This window comes from Ictidomys tridecemlineatus, chromosome 6 (genome assembly GCF_052094955.1).
Source record: "Ictidomys tridecemlineatus isolate mIctTri1 chromosome 6, mIctTri1.hap1, whole genome shotgun sequence".
Taxonomy (NCBI): domain Eukaryota; kingdom Metazoa; phylum Chordata; class Mammalia; order Rodentia; family Sciuridae; genus Ictidomys; species Ictidomys tridecemlineatus.
The window spans coordinates 112,963,226-112,976,356 of NC_135482.1; the positions used below are offsets into that span (position 1 = coordinate 112,963,226).

Genomic DNA, 13,131 nt, shown 5'->3' on the forward strand with positions numbered 1-13,131 from the left:
ACCAGCTTGCATGATTGTCTCCCCAGCTTTGTGAGCTCCTGGGTGTGAGAACTATATTTTACCTTACTTCCAGCATTAAAGCAGTCAAGATCTGAATGAAGCCAAAACCACATATTCTCTTCTCCCTCTTGCCAATGGCTAAAGTAATTTTATTTCAAGCTAAGTGTTAAGACTTCACAAATATTCCCTGCTTTAGAAGGAAGAGGCATAGAAGATCTATCAGTTATCTTATTGATTATAACAATTATTAAATTCTTTTGTGTCAAGCATTGTGCTGAGTACTTTTTAGAAATTTATAAGAACTATTAGGATTTTCACTGTATAGATGAGAAAACTGAAGACCACAGGTTAGTAACTTGCCCAACTGATAAACTGATGATGACAACATTCAAATGCAGAAGTGCTTCACTTTAAAGCCCAAATTATTGCATTTCCTCCCAAAGTACAGAATACAAATGCATACCTTTCGTAGGGAGACCAGAATATCCCATGGAAAGGGCAGTAGTTCTGAACCTCAGATCACTTAATATCTCGGCATACTGCTAAGATAAACATGGTTTAGCTATGAACAAAGCCCCACATACGGATGATCAGATTCAATGAGGGTAGGGTATCTTTCCTTATCCGACTGCTCTTACCAATGGAGGAGATTGTGCTGGGCCTCTGTGTATTCAAGGAACTTAAAATTGACAGACAACTGTGCTGTACTCTGATGTCAAAAAACAATTTTGAACAAAAGATTAAGGTGTCAAGATAAATTAGGACAAGATGATATTTTGATAAACACAGTATGAAAAGACTAAGTGAAAGTTTGGCAGAAGGTGAGGGCACTTCTCATTATGAAGGTAAATCTACTATTTTCTCTAACAGTGCTCCTGGCTCTAGCTGAAATCTCAAGGACATTTAGCACTTGTGGCCATAAACATTTGGGTAGTAGTAGTAATGATATCTATAAGGCATTAGAGGTCATAACCTTGAATAAACAACAGACTTTTGCTTCCCATCCCCCAGTTAAGGGGGAAGGGAAGCTGGCTCTGAAATTCACCTTACATCCATCAGCAAGCCACACACCTGTGATGAATAGTAAGCATACAGAAAAAGGATACTTTTCTGCCTCAAAGTGCTACAGCGGGGAGAGGTGGCTATGAATCCGGCTATTCCTTATGGAGGCCAAACAGCAAAGGCAGGATAGAAACCTATGAGGGCTGGTCTGGAGTATGGACAGTGAATTTAACCAGGTGATGGGATCTGACTCAACTTCATGTACTGTATGTTCTTCAGCAACTCTGTGAGGTGACATCTGTCAAGTCCCAAAGATCCAAATAATTCCCAGCATACTTAGAAATGAAAAGCCCTTCTTGGTTGGAGAATGACTTGGGAAACTCAGGTCTTATCTTTGTATCACACAAAAGCAACTGTCACTGTAGCAGACAGTCTCATCTACCATGTCTACTTACTTCCAAACTGCCAGAAATAGTTACTCCACTCAAGGTACAATAGACACATTACACATCCAGGAACACAACACCCTAAAGATATGAGCCTCCTGTATCAGGCATAGATGTACGTATTATGTTTGCTGAAGTTACTCCTCCTCCTCCATATAGTCCTATAAGCAACAGCATCATAGCCAATAGTCTTGTATTGATATGTGAGGACATGCCTTCAGATCATCTGAGAAGGCCCCTGGACTTCATAACTCTCAGGCTTAAGTTTGGGCAGCAAAGTGCCAAAGCCTGATTTTGTCAAAGTATCAATCACATACTACTAATCAGCCCTTTCTAAGCCAATTGGATACAACTTCAAAAACAAGACTTTTTATAGGCGAAAACTATTTAAGAAGCATAAAGAAAACTGACAAAATTCAGAGGACACAACTTTAGAATAGCCAAACAAACACAACAACCTAAGAGAAGGACTAGTTCCATGAAATATTCAAGTCTTGTGGCAGAATATGTAGAAGAATATAACATATGTGGGAATCAAAGAATAAAAATCCACCACAAGGAAATACACAAAGATAGCATAAACCCAAGGAAATACAAATACAAAAGCAATAGCAGACTGAGGGGGATCGGAAAGGAAAAGTAGACTGAAGTACAGGTACAGACTCAGTAGAGAATACTCAGGCAGTTGAAGAACATTTTCCAGATTTGTAGATTAATTTTTCAAAGGAAGAGCTGAAAAGCTTGCCTTGCAGGACCGGCAAACATCAAATGTTCACTGAGAGCTATTTAATCAAGGTAGGATGAATTATATAAAATAAGTCAAATGCCCTGTAAACTCCCAGGATTGATATTAGAACGCTAGGTAGAATGATGGGTCAATCTGCTTCTCCCCCCATCTGCCCACTAAAGAAAGTTTGAGTTAATAAGTTATTCACAGAGGCCACAGGTTGCCATGGACCAACTAGAGCACCTCTTCTACCCACCATATCACAGAGAGTGCCTAATCAATACTGAGTGGACCCTACAATTCCAATCTTCATTCTGATTGCTAGAGAGGAAAATAAAGTTTGCGCTGCTTCACACTATTTTTCTGTGGCCTGCATTTGCTGTAAGAGTCTGTGTAGATTCCTACCCAGCTCTCTGGACAAGGAAGTGCCAAGGTCTGATTTTTTGCCATGAAACAATCAGCTGCTATTTGCATTACAGAAGTAAATGAAGGATCAATGTCTACTAAGATGAAAACCAGTCATCCTTGGGGGTGAAGAGGAAGCAGATAATCATGATGGCAAGCTATGGTCTTAAGCCCATTAGCAGTTTTTCTGAAGCAAAGTGTCTGAGAAAAAAGGCTCTCAGACAACTATAAACTGGATTCATCCACAGAGGTGCATTGCAAAGATGGAAGTTAAAAGAAGGAAAGTTGAGACAAGTTGAATTTTAAATGCCATACCAGGCAAGAGTTGTCATTATTATACAATTCAGACAACATTCAATTTGTGAAAGAACTACCATATGCTTTATATATGCCACTTTGGGGGTATATAAACCAAGAGGTAAAAGAAGGAAACGATATTACATTTTGCTGCTCTCTTGAGATTAGCTGTCTGGTCAGCCTATGAAGCGGGTGGGAAGGTGGTGGTCCATAAAGCCCATTAGAATCATCAAGGAACTTTAAAAAAAATTAAAAATTATGAGGCCCACTTCAGCTCTAGCAAATCAGAATCTCTGCTATGGCACGGGGTAGATACATGTAATCCCTCCCCTGCATTCTAATGTGGTCCCAGGGATAAGAAGGGAAACAGAAAGCAAACATGAGAATGCAGCCTATATACACTCAGCTGAGTGACCAGAGGTTCATTTACATTCATACAGAACTTCTCCCTTACACAGTTAACCACCTATTCAACAAATCTCTACTTTCTCCATTATTAACAATAACAAAAGGGGAGTTACCCAACCAAAGAATTGAGCAATGAATTCAAGAAAATTATGTACCTAATCTGAGCATGTATGTTTTGTTCAGGAAAATGTAAACCAGTTGTAATGTTCTGTCTCTCCAGAGGTGAAATGATACCACAACATATCTAAAGATAGCTCAGTGATTGTATGCTTGCAAGGAAGTGCAAAATTAAGCACAATCCAAGTGGGCAAAAGAAGACCATGCACTGAGTGACTGTGGTTGCCAGGTCAGCTCAGAGCTTCCTCTTGCCCAACAAATCAAAGTCCTGGCGCTCTGAGAAGGGTAAATATAGCCCAGCCTCACCAAAGTCAGTTCTGTGGGTTGGAAGAGATGTCTGTTCAGTCTTCTGTCCTGCCAATGATGCCACTTGTCAGACATACTTCACCTCCTCCATTTAATCTGAATGGTGTGGCTTTCCCAACCAAGCCTTTAGGAAATGGTTGTTAAGGCTCAAGTGCCAATTCATGATCATGAGTTGGCAATTAACCTTCCAAAAAAAAAAAAAAGATTATATATGTATGTGTGTGTGCGTGTGTGCGTGTGAGAGAAAGATTTTTAGATGTTCTGAAGACAGTTACCAGCAGACACCTGTTTGGAGAGCTTTGCTGGGGTACTGCTATTAGTATATTCATTACATATCTGCTATGTGATGAATCCCCTGAAGGAGCCTGGTCTCTGATAGGCTTCCAGATGATCTAAGCAGATATAGACACAGCAGTCTAATAATTCTAGCAACTATGCTTGCAGTACAAAATGAGCTAAACCAATGATGTCAACCATGGCAGTCCAGGAGGGTTCAAGTCTGATGGGCACTACCCTGGGAGATTCAGGGTAGGTCTGCTCTGTGGGATCACCAGCAGCCCAGATGTTCTTTCTGTACCCTAGTAGGCCCAGTAAGCTCCAAGGCGAAAGCTGAAAGGTCCACTTAATAGAAAACTTTCAAGTAACTTCTGTTTCTTAGCCCCTTTAGCAATGGAGGCAATACTGAGACTACATAATTCCTTTAAGTTACACATCAGAGTTCTCATTATATAGCTGAAGTTTACCTCTACGATGGAAGCAATGCTGACTACAGGAACTATTCCCAAGTTCTGAAAGGAATCAAATAAAATTTTTCTAATTATTACTTCTTTTCCTCAAAATCAACTCCTCCTCCTACCTTCTTGGGCCAGCAGAATATGGCTTCTTCCAAAATGCCTTTCTCCTCTTAACAGAGAATACTAAAACAGACCAAAATCTCTTCGGTGCAAAGAGTACATGTACTTTCATGAAAAATAATGACTCTTTCGATGTCTGAGAAGCACTCCAAAGTTTAGGTGCCAAAGACAGCTTTGTGAATAAATCAAAGCAATGTGCGGTCAAAGGCCTGCTCCCACCTTTTCCCATGGAGACTGATAGAGTGAATTGCAGGAAACAAAAGACCAGGAGTTCAGCTGTCTGCTCTTTGGGGGCCTGTTCCATAGAGAAAACAATCAGTTTGAGTTTTATGCCATGACATCATCAGCCACCAATCACCATAGAGAAGGTGGAGCAGGTTCTGTCAGTGAAACCAACCACTGCAACTGTCAAATTACAAAGGGTTGCACAGGTGTGAGGTGGGGTTTTCCTTTTGCCCTGTTTCGGTATTAAACTAGAGAAGAAATAAGAAACAGGAGGAAACCCTTTCTAATGTTGGGGAGGGGGGGTGCCAAAAAACAAAGAAACTTAAAATGCCTTTGGTGTAAACATCAAACCATCCAGGAATGCACCTGTGCTCCTCCCACTCTCCGCCTCCATCTCCACCACTGCTAGACTGACAATGGAAGCTTTTGTTCCACCAAGTGGCCAAGGCATCTTCCCAGTGATCCCAGCCAAGGAAAGAGTCAAGAATTTTAGGAAAGTTCACCCCTGAGCATGTATATTTTCAAACAGGGTTCCAAAGCAGAGAAGGGAGCAGGGAAGAAAAGGAAAAGACTTTGGTTGATTCAGACACTAAACTGTTTTGACTTGTGTGCCACAGCTGGAGATTCTTGGACTTGGTTATTTTCAGTTCATTTTCCTCCAGAAAACACTGGCAATCTTATGAATGAAGCTGTTTAGCCAAGGTTAGAATATGCAAGGAGAGTGGGGGTGGCAGTAGCCCAGGGCACAGGGTTCCAGGAGAGCAGGGGGTGAAGGAGAAAACTTACAGAGCAAATATTGTTTACAACTACAGAGCCAAGCTAATGTGATCTCTCCGCCCGTTCAAGCATATTATTACATTAAGTCCTGAACAACAAAGTCGGAGGCAGGGAAAGCACAGCCAACCCAGCCTCCGCTTGGTAGTGGCACGAGGGCAACATTCCATGTAAAGTTGGTCCCAGCAGCAGTGTGTGCCAGCCCTCCTGGGAACACAGCAGTAAGCTGCTGGGTACACGTACTCAAGTGATGAAAGGTCAAAGAGACCTGGTTTCAAGGGATGGGCAGCACAGACTGATACACAGCTATAGGAGAGAGCAAACAGAAGAATCTGCATTTCCTTCCTATCTTCCTATCTTCCTTCCTCCCTCTCTACTCTTTCTCTATTTTTTTTTTTTTAAATTTCCTGCACTGCTGGAGATAAACCCCAGGGCCTTGTATATTGCTAGACAAGTGTTCTACCACTGAACCAAACACCCTGCACCAAGAAACTGTAGTTTTAACTGAAAATGCAGTGCAGCTAGACATGTAAAGAAAAGCATTGTTTGTTGAGTCTTCCAACAGTCATCCAAGGATGCCACAGAAAAGGCCTTGGGTGGGAGCAGGGTTCTCCTAACAATCACTCAGAAATCGGTATTATTTACTCCCACTAAAAACACTGCAAACCTGAGATTTTTACTTTCTATAAACAATAAACATTCTATCAACTCCATTAAATAGAAGAGTCTTGTTCACGTACAGTAGAACCCCATTGTTTCTTTTTTTTTTTACATTTTTATTGTTGGTTGTTCAAAACATTACATAGTTCTTGACATATCATATTTCACACATTTGATTCAAGTGGGTTATGAACTCCCATTTTTACCCCGTATACAGATTGCAGAATCACATCAGTTACACATCCACTGTTTTACATATTGCCATACTAGTGTCTGTTGTATTCTGCTGCCTTTCCTATCCTCTACTATCCCCCCTCCCCTCCCCTCCCCTCCCATCTTCTCTCTCTACCCCATGTACTGTAATTCATTTCTCCCCCTTGTTTTTTTTTTCCCTTTCCCCTCACTTCCTCTGGTATGTACTTTTGTATAACAATGAAGGTCTCCTTCCATTTCAATGCAATAACCCTTCTCTCTCCCTTTCCCTCCCACTTCTTGTCCCTTTTTAATGTTAATCTTCTTCTCATGCTCTACCTCCCTACTCTGTTCTTAGTTGCTCTCCTTATATCAAAGAAGACATTTGGCATTTGTTTTTTGGGGATTGGCTAGCTTCACTTAGCATAATCTGCTCTAATGCCATCCATTTCCCTGCAAATTCCATGATTTTGTCATTATTTAGTGCAGAGTAATACTCCATTGTGTATAAATGCCACATTTTTTTTATCCATTCATCTATTGAAGGGCATCTAGGTTGGTTCCACAGTCTAGCTGTTGTGAATTGTGCTGCTATGAACATCGATGTAGCAGTGTCCCTGTAGTATGCTCTTTTTAGATCTTTAGGGAATAGACAGAGAAGGGGGATAGCTGGGTCAAATGGTGGTTCCATTCCCAGCTTTCCAAGAAATCTCCATACTGCTTTCCAAATTGGCCGCACCAATTTGCAGTCCCACCAGCAATGTACAAGTGTACCCTTTTCCCCACATCCTCGCCAGAACTTGTTGTTGTTTGACTTCATAATGGCTGCCAATCTTACTGGAGTGAGATGGTATCTTAGGGTGGTTTTGCCCATTGTTTCTTAAATGGTAAAATTAGGTGCAAAATTAAGACTGTGCCAATAAATAGGTGATCTAATAGTTATTTCTGGCTAGATTCAATTTATCTATACCCTTTAGGGCTGACTGTTGTCAACTGTAATTCTCCATGACTCCAAAAGAGGAAAGACTCAGCTCCCCTCTTACACTACCATTTCCACCTTTACCTTCTCCCAAGTGTTTCTCCCTGGTCAGGGAAAGCCCACTTGGCTCTGTGTTTCATTCCCCAGCTCAGTTCAGATAGTATGAAGTAAGAACACTGTCAGCCAATACCCTACATCTGAAAACCATACAAGGGCCTGTGTTTGCTTTGCCTTCCTCCACTAATGTGCAAGAAAATCTAAATAAAGGGGAGGGGGACACCTTTGGCTCACGGCAAAGTTCAATATGGCCCAGGATGAAGGAGGGCCCCTGCTTAGCTTCTCCCATAGCAGGCAGTTCCAACACCTGCTGTGTAGTTCTCTGAGCACCACTCCCCACTCTGGATCTGTGTGAGGATGACAGGCATCTGCTAAAGGAGAAAAAAGAGCCCAAATCAAGAAGACCCAGTTCACTAGCACTCCCAGTCTTCCTCCAAATAAACCACTACCAAGATTTACGTGAGGAATTGCTTTCTTCTCTCCAAGAAGTTACTCCCTGAGACTTGGACATCAAGGAGGAAATGTGGGCCCTACTGCCCAGGGAAACAGTGAGAACCATGGGCCCCCTCTCTCAACACTAGCCTGCCAGCAGCAGCAGCATACTCCAATTCTACCATGTACTCTTTATCCACTGAAGAATCTTTCCAACCCAGACCACCACATCAAAGAGTACAGGCAAGGAATCTCTTCTGCCTAGAGATGGGAGAAAGAAGGGATGACAGAAAGGAGAGACTATATTTAGCTAGCTGACCAAGATAAAAGGAATGGAAGGAGTCACATAGGCCAAGCACCACAGGAGTGCTTAACTATTGCTCACCACAAGCCAAGGCAGGGCAGAACAGAGATGGGGGTAGTTTGCTGAAGAGCATAGCTACTTTCTCAGATTACAGGAAAAGGCAGAGACACACCCAGAGGGATATAAAAGCAATAACCTTATTAAGTTATTCAAAATCCAGTCTGAAAGTTAAAACAGAAACTCTTCGCTGGTTTAGGAAAAAAAAAAACCTAAATAATAAGAGAAGGATGAGACAAGTACAAACTGCCTAAAGCAGGCGGCATCTTGAGGACTGTAAGGAGTTTTCCTTGGAGTTCCTTCTGTCTATCCCAGGAAGCATGGAAGAGATACCACTTTTACTCAGTGCAGGTTCACTTGCCTCTACTTTAAACCTGGAAGGCCAGAGAAGCGTTCATTTTCTTTAACTTAGTGGGGGAAAATTTCTACTTCTTTAAAGAAAAGAAGGGAAATGAGGCAGCTTCTAGACCAAAATAGCTAACACAGCTTGCATATGATCTTCTGCTTTGCAATCAATATCTTTGGTGTGAAATCATGACCTAGGCTGTGCATGGTATAAACCTGGAGAGCTGCTTCATTTAGTCTAAGGACTGCTGTCTTGTAAGTAGGATACATCTTTCTTTTTATGTACAAAATATCTCTCAGGCAAAGGCTTTGTGAGAAAAACTACCCACAGTCCTAGATGTTTCAGCACCTGAAACACCTAGTGTCACAAACATGCACTGCATACTCATGAGCACACATATGTACATGGACATTCACATACACACACATCCCAAGAATGATGAGGGATATACACCCAAAACCAGCAGATCTTGGAAATTTCCTCTTACCTGGAACATATAGCTAAAGCTTATATTTAGCAGTAATACTTATTTAATGAGGGTTATTTTTTTCTTCTCTGTTCCAAAGCTCTACTCTGAGCTCAATTATCACAGGAGGACCATATCTGACCTGAGGGAGCAGTAAGCAGGTTCTTACTAGTTGCTTATTTTTAGCGTCTGGTCTTTCCTGCCCTCTTCCCCAGGGAAGGCCCCTCCCTTGGCTCTTCAGCACACTGCTCACCAGAATGCAGGATCCTGACTCCCAGCAGGAAGGTGGGGCTGTGGGAGGGAGACCTGGTAATACCCCTCCATGCTACAAACTTCAAGCTATGGATGAGCAGTTCCTACTAAAAGTATGAGGGAAGAAATATTTTAAAACCACAAAGAAAATAGGAGGGTGACTATATAAGAGAAACACTGTACATAAAATGTTTACTGTCCATCTAAGATCAGAGCAAAACTGCTGTGCCACATGGCTGGATTGGCATATGGCAATCTCTTTGTTTACCTGGGCCAGCCCTGGCTACTTATGCATGTAAATCATGCAGTGTGCACCCCTGTAGGCAAGGCTCTGCCAACCAAGACAGGCCCCACTTATCCTGAAGAAAGCCAGGCTGCCCAACAACCAGCACAAACACACTCCAATGAAATGGATGGCAAAGCAGGTAATTCTCAACAAAAGAAAAAGAGGAAGGCCTGAGTGTTTGTCTTGCTGGAAACTCCAAGATAACAACACTCCTTTCCCTAAACCTCATAATATTACACATATGTATCTGTCACAAAAGCACCAATGTGAATTGAAAAGAGAATTTTGTCTATCCTACTTTTCTGATAGAAAGATCTTTGTGTGTGTGTGTGTGTGTGTGTGTGTGTGTGTGCGCACACGCACTTCAGATTGAACCCAGGGCCTTGTGCATGCAAGGCAAGCACTCTACCGACGAAGCTATATTCCCAGCCCTTATCCTAGTTTTTAATGATTGACATTTCACTGTAAAATTAGAAGTACAGAAGAAGCCTTGATCCTCTAAAGAATTAAAAAGTTTTTAACATAATAAATTCAGACAGCAAGTGAATTGGAACTCATGCATAAAATGTGAGATAAACTCTACTTTTTTTTAAATCAAGAATAAATGAAGGGCTGGGGATACAGCTTAGTTGGTAGAGTGCTTGCCTCACATGCACAAAGCCCTGGGTTCAATCCCCAGCAATGCCCCCTCCCCCCAAAAAAGAATAAAGGATATGATAGTACAGCTGTTAACTTAATGATTTTCATATTCAAAATGCTTGAAATACAGTTATGAGTTCATCCACATATACTATGTCTTCTGCTAGGGAGACATACATGTTGTTCAATAACAAAAAGTTAAAAAAAAAATAAGGGAAAAGAAAGGAGGTAGCATATGCCTATAATCCTAGTAACTCAGGAGGCTGAGGCAGGAGAATTACAAGTATTGATGCAGCCTTAATAACTTAATGAAGTACTGTCCTAAAAAATAAAAGAGCTAGGGGTGTAGCTCAGTGGTAGAGCACCCCTGGGTTGTATCCCTAGTACTGAAATTTAGAAAAAAATTAAAAATTGTCAGTCTAGATTTAAGATCTTCAAGTTCTCAAGCCTCTGGTCCCAAGAAGTAAAGGCATAGCCTAAGGGCTCCACATTGATCTACCAGATACCAGTACCATCTGATCCCCACCCACCCACCCACCACCACTTGAGAAATAACCCTTTTTGTAATCTGGCAAGTCCCCACTCCCTGCCCTGTCCTGCTCTGGTGTAGGAAGATAGAAAAACAGAAGCCTTTACTCCCTCCACCCATGCACCAGTTCTCTGTAAGCAGCTCCCTGCAGGAAGAAAGTGGAAGAGGTGGAGGGAGAGCATTTCCACTGTATGGTCAACTTTCAGTAGTTTGCTTTGTACAGCACAAATAATGAGGGGTAAAGATCTTCCATGGCAGGGTGTGGCAAGGCTGTGATGTACATTCCATGTCACCCAATTCCTCATACAGTAGCCAAACTGCATTTGTTATCGGGCACTTCTCACTGAGACTGATGTCTAGGGACAAGATAGGAACTCTGTTCCTCTGAAACTTAGAGCCCATCCTGGAAATCATGAAAAAATATAAATATGACAGTCAGAAAGTTGTCTCTATTTTGTCCCCTTTATAATAAGATATCTCAAGGATTAACAAGAATCCATTAAAGTAACTAGAAATTTTAGTTACACTGAGTGCATGAATGCATTCTTGTTGTACCATCAAGCTATCAGTGAGTATTGATTTAGTCAGCTTTTTCGCTGCTGTGACTAAAAGACCTGACCAGAACAATTGTAGAGGAGAAAAAGTTTACTTCAGTGCTCATGGTTTCAGAGGTCTCAGTCCACAGAAGCCTTGCTTCATTCCTCAGGGATCAGGGTAAAATGGGATATCATGGTAGAAGAGTGTGATAGAGGGAAGTAGCTTACATGATGATCAGAAAGCAGAGAGAGACTCCACTTGCTAAATACAAAATTTATGCCCTGAAGGCATGTCCCCCAATGCCTACCTCCTCCAGCTACACTCTACCCACCTTCTGTTACCACTCAGTTAATCTCATCAGGAAACTAATTCACCGATTTGGTTAAGGCTCCCATAACTTAACCATTCGTCCTCTAAATTTTCTTGAATTGTCTCACACATGAGCTTTTGGGGGACACATCACATCCAAACCACAACAAGTACTTAAGTGCCAAACATTTGGTTAAACCTTCTGCTTGCATTATCTCGTTTTGTCTTCAGCATAACATTGTAAGAATAATGTCATCCTTATTTTAGAGATCAGTAAATTAAAGGTTCAAGTAGGATCATTAACTCCCCAAGGTTTCAGATGATAAACAACAGAGTTGGGAGAAATGACCTATGGAGGGCTGGCTGCTTCAGATGCCTATGCCCCTTTTTCAAGTGTAGCCTCACTTGGTAGATTCAAACTCATTAACTGCATCCTCTCACATTTTCTTAACTTTTCTGTAGCAAACTTTCATTAGCATATGTTCAATTCTCTAAATGGCCTGAGCAGTTTTTTAATAAATGGAGACTGTCAAATATACAGATATTTATTAGTGCCTACTCTGTGCCAAGACTACATCAGGTGCTGCAAAGAGACTCTAACAAAAGACAAATCTATAAAGTGGAAAAAGAAATGGGGAAACAGTCAACCAGTAATAGAAGGTGATAAATAAGTACAACCTGAGACTTCTGTACAGGCAAAGGTTTCTCAGTGCACCCACAAGTCCCCTGAGAATCCTGTTACAATGCAAATTCAACTCTGTAGGTCTGAGTGGGCCTGTGATGCTGCATTTCTAAACAGTTCTTGAATAACACTCTGCTGCTGCTGCTGCTGACCAAGTACTCAGGCACTTCCAAAGTCTGTCAGTCTGGGATGGAGTGGTCTAGAAAAGGTCAAGAAATGAACTAGAAACAGTCTTTACAGAACTGAGCAGAATTTAGAGATAAGGGGACATGGTGCCATCAGGAAGCAAGAAAATAATATTTAAGATTGAGGAGGGAAAATACCTCAAGCAAAGAAGCACAAATGCACAGCTGTTCATTTAACAAAATAAAAAAAAATTCTTAAACTGTATCATCATTTGTTTCACTTTGGATCTCTATAGACTCAAGTATTGAAGATGGTACTATTGGTCCCCAGCCAGTGGTGCTATTTATTTATTTATTTATTTTTCCATGCTGAGGATCAGACCCACCTTGTGCATGCTAGACAAGTACTCCACCACTGAGCTACATCCCCAGCCCAATCATGGCGTTATTATGCTAGGAAACTTTAGGAGGTGGAACCTAGTGGAAGTAAGTTAGCTTGAAGGGCACATGCCCTTGAAGGGGATTATTGGGACCCCAGCCTCTTCCTATCTCTCTGATTCCTCACTGCCTTGAAGTGAACAGGCCATCTCTGCCACATGCTTTTGTAAATGATATATTGTGCCACCAAAGGCCCCAAAGCTATAGGACCCAGAGACCACAGACTAAAACCTCTGAAACTATGAGTCAAACAAACCTTTTTCCTTAAGAGTTGATTATC

At 41.5% G+C, this 13,131-nt stretch overlaps 1 protein-coding gene across 8 annotated transcripts in view; it reads right to left on the bottom strand.

Moving 5' to 3' along the window:
* Mical3 (microtubule associated monooxygenase, calponin and LIM domain containing 3) overlaps positions 1 to 13,131 on the bottom strand; it is a 216,196-nt gene that overhangs the window by 142,139 nt on the left and 60,926 nt on the right. The gene's annotated exons all lie outside the window — the stretch shown is intronic.